The 13,464-nt window shown below is 45.7% G+C and overlaps 1 protein-coding gene and 1 long non-coding RNA gene across 7 annotated transcripts in view; one reads left to right on the plus strand and one right to left on the minus strand.

Moving 5' to 3' along the window:
* Window positions 1-13,464, minus strand: part of MSI2 (musashi RNA binding protein 2) — a 546,823-nt gene that overhangs the window by 443,905 nt on the left and 89,454 nt on the right. The gene's annotated exons all lie outside the window — the stretch shown is intronic.
* Window positions 5,095-11,145, plus strand: LOC146334945 (uncharacterized). Its single transcript, XR_014786102.1, has 2 exons — window positions 5,095-5,244; window positions 7,211-11,145. It is a non-coding gene; the product is annotated as an uncharacterized LOC146334945 (long non-coding RNA).

Here is a 13,464-nt window from a genome sequence, read left to right on the forward strand (position 1 = left end):
TTTGCAGACTATTTTGCCTCATATATTTATTTTTGTATGCACTTTCCCTTAACGTAAACATTTCCATACACATTTTTGTACCGGAGAACTGCATTGCAAAATTCGGAGACTTGCAAATTTTGAAAGACAACTGAGTGTTGGTTCACATATTGGTTCAAAGGTGAGAAATTAGGTAAGTTTGCCTTAAACACTTCTCCCACATCCCTATTCTCTACCCATGGAGGAATGTGAGGGAGCGAGTGTGAGAGACCAAGGTTTTTACACAGGTATTCGACCAATTAATGGAAAATGGACAGGTCTATCGAAAGCTATTAGTCATGTTAGCTAAATGGATCTTCCACATTCACAGGCAGTTATGCTGTTCAGTGACAGTTGCTGAGAAGCCACAGAGGGCTTTGCACCTATCCTGCCCTGCTTGTGGGGCTTCCCAGAGGCTTCTGTTGGCTATAGCAGAAGCAGGATGGTGGGTGAGACAGGCCTTTGGTCTGACCCAGCACAACTATTCTCATGTCCAAGGTCTATTCCCAATATCTGGGGAAAGTCAACGTGGGGTAGGGTCATGATCAGGATTGCCCAAAGACACAGAATGCTCTACCACAGCTATCACCACCCACGTATGTTACACTCCTACACTGCACTGTTCTCACTTTAGGCCACAGGTACAGAAACTCAGGCCCGGGAGCAAAATCCTCCCCGCAGAGGGTCATGCCCTTTTCCCGTGGCAACACCTCCTTTTCCCCGACCACCAACCAATCATTTGGTGGCTTCCTGGCTTTTGTGCAGTTCCTCCCAACGCCACCCCATTCTAGAATGGTTGAAATGCCTCTCCAAAAGCATTTAGTTACTGACAGTAAGAGCTTTAGGGCACAATCCTGTGGCTGCTGGTCAGCAGCTAGACGTCCATAGGACTGGTCGGTTCCCAGAGAACCACCTCCCCTCCCCCACCGGGACAGGAGCGGGGCGGGCAGAAGTGCTGGTACAACACTTCCTATGCATCGTCCAGCCTCCCCATCCTACGATCCAATGTCCCGTGGCTAGAGCACCGAAATCAACCGTCGAGCCACAAATGCAGGGCAGCTGGAGCATGGACAAGAAGATCCCCTCTGCCCTCCTCCCGCTGTGCACTGGATAAGTAGTCACCACTGAGTTCGGAGGCGGCCGCCTATCTGCATAGGGTTGCTTCCTTAAGCTACAATATACTGGTATTTTTTATTCTTTTTGCCCCACCGTTTGCCTTCATCCCAACCCACCACTGGAATTCAGCATCTCTGAAATGGAATTTGGCTCTCGTTCTTCACCTTTGCTTTAGGCAAATGGTTAGATGTGAGATTAACATACAGGGAAACACACAGAGAGAGGTTTTTGCAATTTGTTGAAAAGAAAAAGCGGTAGATCTAGGAGGTATAAAAAGGAGAGCGTGAAAACAATTATGACCATTAAAACACAGGTCACAGCAATTTCCTTACATGGCAGAGAAAGAGCCAAGTGTCTCTGAAGCAACTAACAGCCAGCTTTAGAGCAAGTAGCAGCCCCCGGTGAACGACAAACTGGTCATTAACAACAGGTTGGAGGAGGATTAGACTCTTAAGAACTATCATCAGAATAGGTATGCTGTTTAAGAGCTAAGCGATTCCATATGGTTAATTTACAACTTCAGGGCCAGATTTGGACAGCTTCTAAACAACCAGACTCTAGAGGAAGAGAGCATCTCTGGCACAGGGGGCTGTGGTGAGGGAGCGTGTGCAATTGTATGCTCCAATGCACATTAACTTAGGGCAGTTTCACAATCGGTTTCACATGGTGTGGCCAACATGTCACATGCAGAATATTGATTTATTTGTTTGCAACATTTGTGTACCGTTCCACATCTAAACAGATTCCGGACTCGTGAACAACGAGAGATAAAATGAACAAAAAATAAAAAGAAGAATGAAACGTATTAAAATTATTCTTTAAGAAACAGAGTGCCAATAAAACTGAAGCTAGCTAACGAAAGAAGGCTTGCTGGAAAAGAGTTTTTTCCTGAAAAAAGAGGTGCCGAAAACAAATCAGTGTTGGCTCCTGCCTGAGCTCAGGAGGTAGGGAGTTCCACGGGAAGGGGGCCACCACATTCTTCTCCAGGTGGACTCCAGTCAGGCCATAGGTCCATGTGGAACCACCAGGAGCAAGCCCTCCGATGACATCAGTGGTCGGGCAGATTGGTAAGGGAGAAGGCGCTCCCTCAGGTATCCTGGTTGCAAATTGTTTAGGGTTCTGTACACAGAACATGATGCATTACCTGAACCGTCCATGCATGCAGCCACGCAACGTTTGTTGCTGTGGTGTCACGGGAAGTGCTACAGTTGCAGGAATCAATTTTGGGAAGCTGCAGTTGCATCGTGAACAGTTTATGTAAACCGGGCCCATGGTCAGGGGCAGAGATGGGGGAGAAGTTAGTTTGGTTTGCATTTTAATGTGAAATTACCTAATTTTGCACTTTCAAAGCAATACGCAACCCAAATATATTTATTACATTTCTATGCCACCCAATAGCTGAAGCTCTCTAAAATGCTGTTTTCCTTCAACAAATGTGCTGCAATTCTCAAATAATACATACAAAAATGCACATATTATTTGGGAAGGTATGCATGAAAATGTGAATATTCAAGAAAGTAACACACAAAAATGCATTGTTTTAGGGGAAGTTGCCACAGTTTAAACAGCACTGGAGCCACCCTGAAGCATCATATATCTGTGTGTCGCAACCCACAACTCTTCTACGTGCCTGGCTATATTGCTCTTAATAGCCATTGGGAACAGACAAACGTGTCGATTTCGGTTTCTCTCAGCTTCTCGTATTTCCAATCTTAAATTTGGTTCCTTTCATTGAGAATTTCTCCTGTCTTAAATTTGGTTCAACCCAAATATTGAGAATATTTTTTTTACGTTCACATGACAATTGGTAATTATTTTTGTGCCCATTTCTCCTAATACATGCATTTTTGTATGCATTTTTACCTAACAGATACCATTTTTGCAGGCAGTTTACTGAACATGCTGCACTTTTAATAACATTTTCCCTAATATATACACTTTTGTGTGCATTTTTATTAGCGGGATCCATTGCAAAATTCGGAGAAGTGAAAATTTTGAGGGAGAACTCAAGTTTCAGTTCACACAGTGGTTTAAAAGTGCGGAATTAAGGAGGTCTGCACTCAACTCTGAACTCAACGAATTTCTCCCCTATCCCAAGGTGTGGGGCCAAAGCATGTCTTGGGGAATGGGTGCAGTGCCTAGGTGTGCTTGGGGTGGTGGAGGGTATCAAAGCCTCTCTCTCCCTCCCCTCCTGCCTTAAGACTTGACTGGCCTTTAGCTACTTCTTAATTAAAACAAAATCTTGGATAAAAGCGGGGGTAGGCGGGGGGGAAATCTTCAGAAATAATTGGATCATACAGCAACACTTTATTAAGTTCTTAACCTAATCCTGTAAATTTAATGATCAGCGTTCAAGTTGGAATAATTCATCCGTTTTCCTCCCTCTCTTTCTCACACACACACACACACACACACTCATAATAGTGCAGCTACAGGTTCCATCTGGTGGGACTGCATGCAAAAAAGAACTTACAAGGCCAGCGACACCACCAAAGCAATTTTAAAGAGTAAAAACTCTCTGACTTCAAAGGAGTGTCTCGCTTGTGCTTCTGTGTGAGTTACTGTCCTGGGCCTGCGTCCTGCGAGGTTAGGTAACTCTGCTGAGACTCTGCTGTGAGACCAATTGAAGGATCTAATTCAATTTTATGATCCACTTCAATGGTAGAAATTACTTGGCCTCCAATGATGGCCTATCGGAAGGAGGTGAGGCCGGAGTGGGTGCTCTGGACACTCAGGAATCTTTAATTATCCCGCCCCCCCAAACCAGCAGTTTTCTCATGGCACACTGGCAAAATATTTAGGAGGATGTCTGCTTTAATTAAACCCCATCAGTACCACAAATTCATTAGGTGGCTGTAGGCACCCACCCTCTCTTGGCCTCACATCCTTTCCATCTGCAATATGGGCATAATTACAATATCTTGCCTTATAGCAGCGATGGACAACTTGTGGCCCTCCAGATGTGTTGACCTACAACTCCCATCAGCCGTAGCCAGCATAGCCAATGGCAAGGGATGATGGAAGCTGCCCCTCCCCTACAGGGTGGGTGTAAGGATTACTGAGATAATTTTTATTTTATTTTATTAATTAATTAATTTCTGTACCGCCCAATAGCCGAAGGTCTCTGGGCGGTTCACAAAAATTAAAACCACAGAGCGCAGCATAAAACAATATAAAATATGAAAGCTTAAAAGCCCAGTATAACAGTACAACCAGAATAAAACCTAGCAGCAGTGCAGAGATTTAAAATACCAATTTAAAACACCAAGGCGAAATAAAGGAAGCTAAAATGCTAAAATACTGGGAGAATACAAAGGTCTTCACCTGGCACCCGAAAGAGTCCAACATAGGCGCCAGGCGAACCTCTCTAGGAAGCTCATTCCACAGCTGGGGGGCCACAGCAGAAAAGGCCCCCTTCCTGGTAGCCACCCACCTCACTTCCTTTGGCAGGGGCTCCCAGAGAAGGACCCCTGAGGATGACCTTAGGGTCCGGGCAGGCACATATGGGAGGAGACAATCCTTCAGAAAACCTGGCCCCAAGCCATGAAGGGCTTTGAAGGTTAATACCAGCACTTCGAATCAGGCCTGGAAATGGACTGGCAGCCAGCACAGCTGGAAAAGTACTGGCGTGAAGTGATCTCATTGGCCAGTCTCTGTTAACAATCTTGCTGCCGTATTTTGGACTAGCTGAAGTTCCCAGATGAATAATATACATAAAATGTTTTCAACATTCTTTAAATGCTATGATACGTACTAAGTACTGAGTCAGGCCTGCACAATGTAAGGCCTCCACAGGCAAAATTGTGGCTCCCTTCTTGTCCGTCTGCAATTCGTCGGGGGGGGGGGAATTCCAAATACATTCATAGGAGCAACCGAAGCCTAGCCAAGCCTCTTACAGTATGTAGGGCGGGCGGACCGGGGGGGGTCACACCTATGTTTGTATTGCTCCTGAATCTCCCTGGATTCAGAGGTTGGTGGTGGAGTTGGCGTCTATTTTTTCAACCTGTTGCAGCCAATTGCAATGCATGGCCCACCTGCGCCACTCTGTGCAGGAATTACTGGGAGAGTAAAAGCCTTGCGACCTGATACTGCCAGACTCACCAAGGAGAGGTAGGGAGAAGGGAAGGGAGAAGAGAATACAGAAACAGAGTGAAGGGTGAGGGGATGGACCTGGCTGGGAGGTCCTAAGAAACCTATGGTAGGGAAAGAAGAAAGAGCAGGTGCAAAGGTGGGCAGAAAGACTTGTGGTGGTGCAGAAACCTGTGGGTAGGGAAACAGAAAGAAAAAGATGGGTAATGCAGGCTGTGATGGCAGAGGGAGACCTGTTCAGGAAGCTGCGATCAAACTACTTCTCCATCTAGTCCTGACTACTGGCTGGCACCCTCCCAGGTCTCAGGCAAAGAAAAGCTTTCCGCATCATCCGTTAGCTGATCCTTTTAAGTAGAGATCGACCCTGGGACTTCCTCCATGCAAAGCAGGTGCTTTACCACGGAGCTATTGTGTGTTTCCACCCCCACCCCACCCCAACCGCCGAGCAGGTGCTTTGGAGAGCAGAGAGAAAAGGAGGAAGGATTAACGAAGAGGTTCAGAGGGGCCTGTGGTGTTGCAGAGACAGGAAGGAGCACACGCTACCGGGAGGGAGACAATTAATAGGGAATGGGTTAATGCAGAAACACAGTATTAAAGTTGTTCTAAAAATGCTTTTTTAATGTCGCAATGTAGCCCTCTTGAGTAAAAATATTATACAAAGCAGCCTTCTGAGTGCTTTGGAGTTTTGCAGCCCTGCATTAAGCACAGTATTAAGCAACCTGGCGCCCTCCAGATGTGTTGGATGACAACTGCCAGCATAAGCTGGCTGGGGGGATGCTGGGAGTTATCATCCAACACATCTGGAGGGCGCCAAGTTGGAAAAGGCTGCACTGTGTGTACAGGTGTTGCTCAATAGCCATTTACGCGATTGCTCACAAAGACACCTCTAGAACGAAGCCTCCAACCCGGAAAACAAAAACACACACAAAATTCGACTCGAGCACGAAGCTCTTTGCAAGGTTTCAAACTGGAGGCAAAACAGCCAGGATTGGGCTCATTTTAAAAGACACACACATACACCTTTCAAAGCGGTGAGAAGGGGTAACAGTTTCAAGTACCAACAACAGGCATGTGCATTCAACTGGGGAAAATAAACACAGTTTTTTAAAAAAATAGGGAGCAGGGGGTGGGCAAAAAAAAATCCTGTCTTCAAGTGCCCAATTCTTTTGGTTAAAAGGGGGGATACAGGATGTCCATGTTCCGCTGAGGTGTTGTGCCAACATCCCGCAGAGAACCACATCAAATATAATTTTCAAACCAATTAGCTCGGAAAAAGCATCCAAACCAAAGCAATGCCTTCCTCATTCTAATTACTAGGGCATCCCATTCAGTTCCTAATGAGAGCAAAGACAAAGGCAGTATATGCATTAGGGTCTACTTCAAGAATTCTTTTTCTTTTTAGCAAACAGATCCTCTATTGTTCTGGTTAAACACCAATTACTCCGTTCTCTCTAACATGCAAATCAACTGAAAATAGAGCAGGGTATTGCCCAGCCTGAACCACAGCAAGTTTTTGAATGATGGGGGGGGGGGAATTTGGGGAGGGGGGGGATTTGGGGAGGGGGGGAGAGAAAGAAAGAAAAGCAACCCTCTAGGGGTTTTCAATTCCAAGTACTTTGTACTCTGATAAAGCTCTTTTCAAAGAGCTTTTTTATATTATCTACAGCAGTTCCCATAAGGAGGGATTTTTGCCATTATCCACAGAGAGAGAGAGAGAGAGAGAGAGAGAGAGAGAGAGGAGACCGGGGGTGGAGGGGGGGATAGCACATTCTAAAAAGGTGTACAATATAAGCAAGGGAAGCAGAAATAGTCAACAAAGCTGTTTACATGTAGCTCCTAGTCCTGGCGTTCACAGTAGGGACATAACAACTCAGAACATTATGAAAACTATTGTACCTAGGGAAATAGCTAGAGTGGAGCAGGGGGGGGGGGGAGAAGGGGAGAATGGAACCAGAGCCCAGATTCACAATGTGTTCTTTTGTTCAAGTTGGAGAGTATTCATGAGAGAGCCCAGATTGACAGCCCTGGGAAGTACAGTACTCCAGCCTTTTCAAGTGGTACACAACCGGAGTTAACAAGTCTCCATCTCCAACTCTCCTACCACCCACTTGAGCCAGCTCTGGCTGGAGAAGGAAGACCTGTCTTTTCTTCACAGCTGTTCAGCATGCCGCCCGCCCGCCCACAAGAAGGCTTCCTAGGAGAACAGGCAGCCACAGCAAAGTGCAATCAGTGAGCATATCCCTGGGTCCCACACCATCAGAACTTGTAGGTCAGTTGTGGGAGCAGAAGGTCCCAGGTACAATCCCCGGGCATAAGAACATCAGAAGAGCCCTGCTGGGTCAGACCAAGGCTCCATCTGGTCCAGCGTTCTGTTCACACAGCAGCCAACCAGTTGCCAACCGGAAACCGACAAGCAGGGCATGAGCACAACAGCACCCTCCCACCCATGTTCCCCAGCAACTGGTGTGCACAGGCTCACTGCCTCTGGTCCTGCAGGTAGCACACAGCTGTCAGGACTAGCAGCCATTGACAGCCTTCTCCTCCAGGAATTTGTCCAACCCCCTTTTAAAGCCATCCAAATCAGTGGCCATCACTACATCTTGTGGTAGCAAATTCCAGAGTTAACTATGCGCTGTGTGAAGAAGTCCTGCCTTTGATTAGTCCTGAATCTCCCACCTATCAACTTCATGGGATGACCCCATTGTGTTCCATCCAGTATTGTGAGAGAGGGAGAAAAGTGTCTCCCTATCCACATTCTCCACCCCATGCATAATTTTGTACACCTCTATCATGTCTCCCCTTACCCTACTATTTTCCAAGCTAAACAATCCCAGCTGCTGTAACCTTTCCTCACAAGGGAGTTGCTCCAGCCTCTTGATCATTTGAATTGCCTTTTCTGCATTTTTTCCAGCTCTACAATATCTTTTTTAGATGTGTGAAGAAGTACTTCACACAGCGTCTCCAGGTAGAGTTGGGAAAGGCCACTGACTGAAATCCTGGGGAACTGCTGCCAGCCAGTGTAGTTTGGGAAGGCAAAAGGTAGATCAGGATAGAAGGCAAATCTCTGGGCAATTTGGGACCAGGATACCTGAGAGAGCGCCTTCTTCTGTACTGGTCACTGAGGTCATCAGAGGACATGTCCCTGGTGGTCCTACATGGACCCATGGCCTGGCTGGAGGCCACCCGGAAAAGAGCCTTCAGCATGGTGGCCCCCTTCCTGTGGAACTCCCTGCCTTTGGAGGTTAGGCAGGCGCCAACTTTGTGTTGCTTTTGGCACGTCCTGAAGACATCGTTATTTCAAGAGGCCTTCCCTGAGTGACCAGCCATGGTTTACTAAGTTCAGAATTCGTTTCTTTTCAAATGTTTTAATTGCTTTAAAATATTGTTGTATTCTTTTATCTTTGTTGTTCACCACTCCGAAATCTTTTGATGTGAATGGTATATAAATATTGTAAATAAATAAATAAATAATCAATCTGCAGATCTGACTCCCAATGGCTTAACAGCAAAACCAAGAAGTCTTTCCTCCTTCTCCTAAATCTGGTTGCTAAGATCAAGTACTCTTCAAGGGGAAAGAGTAGAAGTGCACGTGAAAGGATCTGTATGGAATCTTTTCTATCTAGTACTAGTACTAAAAATTAATTCCTGGATTTAGCATGGAATAGCAACTTGTTCCTCAATTCTACGTCCGCCTTCCTCGGCCATCGCTTTGCACACAACTCCAATCCAGTTGGTGGGCCTTGGTGCTGTTGTGAAAGGAGGGGACCCTGCGAGCCTAAGGTCTGCCCACCCCTCGTGTCAGCAATACTGGGCTAACAGGTCCAAAGGTCTGAGTTGGTATAAGGCAACTTCCTACGTTGCTGCTCCTCTGTGGCTCCAATCCATGACACTCCGGCAGCTTTTAATCTGGGAGGTCAAGTTGGAGGCGCTGCTGTCCCACACTCTCCAGTAACTGGCCACTACTGTGGCTCAGGTAGCCCAGCCTGCTTCCTCCTCTAGCTCCCCATGCCAAGCTGATATGGGCACAGGCCCCTAGGACAGCAGACGCTCTTCCGCTAATACAGTGGTGTCAAACCTCTTCAGCCTGAGGGCCGAATCCATTCAAGGGAAGCTCTTGGGGGCCACGTCCCAGTAAATGGTGTGGGACCAGAAAGAAAGGTAAATGGGGTGGGACCAGAAAGACAAAAATTATCACCTTATTTTTATTTAACTATTCTATTTATATCCTGCCTTTCTTCCTCCTTAAGGAACTCAAGGCGGCATATATGATCCTCCTCCTCTCCATTTTATCCTCACAACAACAACCCTGTGAGGTAGGTTGGGCTGAGAGCCTGTGACTGGCCCAAAGTCACCCAGTGAGCTTCCATGACTGAGTGGGGAACTAGAACCCAGATCTCCCAGCCCAACACTCTAACTACTACACCACGCTGGCTCTCATATTGTAGTTTAAAGATCTTCCTGCCAGTAACTAAGCCTTAGGAGAGACATTTCAACCTTTCAGAACAGGAATAAAACTGTACAGAAGCAAGGAAACCACCATAACAGTTGGCAGCTGGGAGAAAGGAGAAGGGGGTGTAGCCATCTAGGGACCTCTGGGAGGCCAAATTTAAATCCCAGGAGGGCCGGATTTGGCCTACAGACCTGAGCTTCCCCATCCCTGTGCTAAGTTCTCTCCGGCTGCCCATGTACAAGCTCCTGCAGCTCTCAAGGAGTCTGAAGGACTAACAATATATTCCTGCCATGGTACGGCTGCAACCAAAGATCACTTCCGCAACCCTCATGGCTGCCAGAATGTTTGGATCTCCTTCCCATTGGACCTTGGAGCTGGATATGAATTCGTATGAGCTGGATCGTGTGAAAACTATGACCCCACCCCACCCTCAATAAAGTGGTATGATACTCATTGAGGGAGTCTTGCAATTCCAGAAACCTTATTTTATTTAGATCTCTGTATATTTGCATATGGGTTATATCTTTCTAAAGAGGGGGAAAAAAACTTCCTTTGGTTTAAGATGCACAGGTATCATCCAAGAAGAGGCATTCTGCCTTTTCATACACAGATAGATAGAATGGAATGCCTCTTCTAAGATTAAACAAATTCAACATTGTATCCCTGATATTCGTGTCAGCATTTAGCACACCAACTAATGGAAAGCCTCTTCCCCGAAGCATGTGAAGCCCCCCAACAGGAAATTATTATTAATAACAACAACAGCAGCAGCAGCAGCAGCAGAAACAGCAACCAGGCTACAGGCCTGGTTATTAGTAACTAGGGGTAAAAAGGTTTTAAGATCCAAGGAAATCTGGTTTCTATTCGGGAAGGGAATATGAGATCCCTGTATGATTCTGTTATATGGTATTAAAGGGATGGTCATCCATTCAGATAAGAATATGGTATTTCCCAATCCGTTCTTTCAAGGTATAGCAGAGGGAGTGAAGGAAAGTAGAGCTACTCCATCGGCTCAGCTAAGACACCAGATCCACTGGATTTCTCCTCTCCTTCAGCTGTTTCCATTCAAACTGATCGTCACTATCAGAACTTTCTAATTTTAAGAACCTGAGTTTGCTTTTCCCTCCTCTTCCCTCACCATCCCTTTTTCTCTTTGCGCCATGCCTTTTAGACCGTAAGCCTGTGGGGAGGGAGTGTTTTGTTTGCTACTGATCTTACTTACGTAAGCTGTTCTAAGAGCCTTTGCGGCTGAAGAGCAGGGCAAAAATGCTTTAAATAACTTAATACTGTGGGAATGTATGAATCAGCCTTCAGTGTGGTACTGATTGAGGCCAAACTATTGAACAAGATCAAGCTGTCCTTAGGCAGCATAATTATGCATCCCACTCCCACCCATCCACAGAACAGGTTGACTGACCTTTTTTGCCGTCTCCCCCACACCTGCTAGAAAATCAACTTATTTTATTCATTTTGCCTTTTCCAAAAAATGCCTCCATGCACTTTAAGGTCATCAACAGAGGCCATTCCTACTTGCCCGCTCCCAAAGGTGGTTAAACTAGTGAATACAAAGGAGAGGGTCTCTTCAGCGGTGGCCCCACGCTTCTAGAATCAGCTTCCCTCAGGGTTTGTCAGGCCCTTTCATTGCGGATCAAGGGCTCTGAAGAACCCACCTGTTTCCATTGGCCTTCCCCTAATTTGTGGGCTGCAGGTTTTATTGGTGTAATCTGTTTTTATAATGTTTTATAGTATTGTATTGCATATTTCATTATTGCCTATTTATATACTTTTCTATGGGTTTTTTTTTAATCCTTTATGCCGCCTTGACAGGGGTTTACCCTTAAAGGCAGCCTAAAAATAATTTTAAATAAATAAAATCCACCCCGCCCCCTGGCAATTTATGGATTGGCTTTCCAAGTCATCTGGTGTCCTCGGCTCTGCAGACACTTCGTTAGGTGGTGCCTTGATCACTGCTGATCTGCCTGTAAGCACCCTGTAGTTGGATTAACATTTATTAGTAACTAGGGGTGAAAAAGTTTTAAGATCCCAGGAAATCTGGTTTCTGTTCGGGAAGGGAATATGAGATCCCTGTATGATTCTGTTATATGGTATTAAAGAGATGGTCATCCATTCAGATAAGAATATGGTATTTCCCAATCAGTCCTTGAATTACAAATCTGCGACGTATATCTAAATGTAGATTTAACTTCAGATCAAGACTAACTGCACTGTATTCTCCAACTATAAACCCAGCCAAAAAAAGTAAGAGAGAGAGAATGAAGTACAGCCAGTTCATCGTTCCTGCCAAGCATTAAATTATAGTCGATGAGCCTTTCAAAAGTTCCTTATTCTGTTTTCTTGGCCCTTTTAATATATTTTTGATTTATGCCAGCTTGAAGAGGTTTCAATGCAGCTAAGAAGAAAGCGTTCTTTTAATTCCAGATTCTGGCTAGCTTTAGAGACACACCAAAAAATGTAATACATCTGAAATGTCCTGCTACTGCTGTATCACGTGCTACAGAAGAGTGTTACATATCCGTATGGGCTACCACTTCCGAAGGAAAACCTGATCAGAAACATCAGCTCCCTTGTCCCTTCTCACACACTCTTGCATACAAAGAGCATTTAAAAGCTGTACGCAACAAGATTTCAGCATGATCCTTTCCAAGGAATCAACAACAACAACATACAAATTACTGTTCATTTACCAAAACAGGTCTCCAATGCTTCATGTACCATGCTACAGATGAAAGAAATCCCAACAACATACATGAAGCCAGAGGGTGAACAAATACAAACCAACCGCTGAAACAGAGAAACAATTCACAAAGCAGTTAAGACAAAGTAATTGGACTTGGGTTGATGTAGTCCTATAGAAGCCAGCAGGACAAAAACAGCCCAAAGTGGTGTAAATTTTGGCTTAATTGGTTTTCTATTGCAGACCCCTGAAAACACAGGCCCACAGACAAGGACTGGGGAGCAGGGATTAGAGACACTGGCCCCATTTACATGTAACAGTGGCAAATCATGTGTTAATTAACCCAAAATGTGTCTGGTGCATGCTTCTTCTGCTTTGCATAATCAACCTCCAATCAGTCCAATCAGAAGTTGATTCATGCAAACCCAGACACTATGGGTTAAACAACCCACAGTTAACCTAAGAACTAATCACAGGTTAACTATGGGTTGTTTAACCCATGATTAACCCAGAGTGTCACAAATCAACCTCCTACTGGAGGTTGATAATGCAACACAGCACAAACTGGGCACCCGCTGTGGCAAATCGTGGGTTAATTAACCCACAATTTGCCACCTTTATGTGCCAACCAATTCACAGGCTAACAAGCATATCCAAAATACTGGTGTACTACTAAATCTTCCACACCAGAGCCTTTGCTGCCCTTCTTCTGTAAAGTGTAAGAATCAATTTATTTGGGGAACTGCCTTCTCCCATACGAACCTACCCAAAAGTACGATCTTCTTTGGGGGCCCTGTTCTGGATATCCTCCCCATCCGAGGAATGGTGGTGGATACACAGGACAGGGCATTCTCCTGAGTCACTCCAAGCTTGTGGGACACCCAGGGCCACTGTCAAGGGTAGGTATGGCTGGGCACCTGCCAAGGGCCCATGCCCCAGTAGAGGCCCACTCATAAGAGCCCCCAGGAGTTGCTCCTCCTCTTCACCACTGCAACCTGGTTGCTCACCTGTCTCTTGCTCTGGCCCAGACAATGGTGGTGGTTAGAAGGAGGAGCAGGAGATGCCAGAGCCTCCTTGCTCCCTGCACTTGGAACAT

The sequence above is a fragment of the Heloderma suspectum genome, chromosome 16 (assembly GCF_057233095.1).
Source record: "Heloderma suspectum isolate Gila_16-S chromosome 16, 16-S_ref, whole genome shotgun sequence".
NCBI lineage: Eukaryota > Metazoa > Chordata > Lepidosauria > Squamata > Helodermatidae > Heloderma > Heloderma suspectum.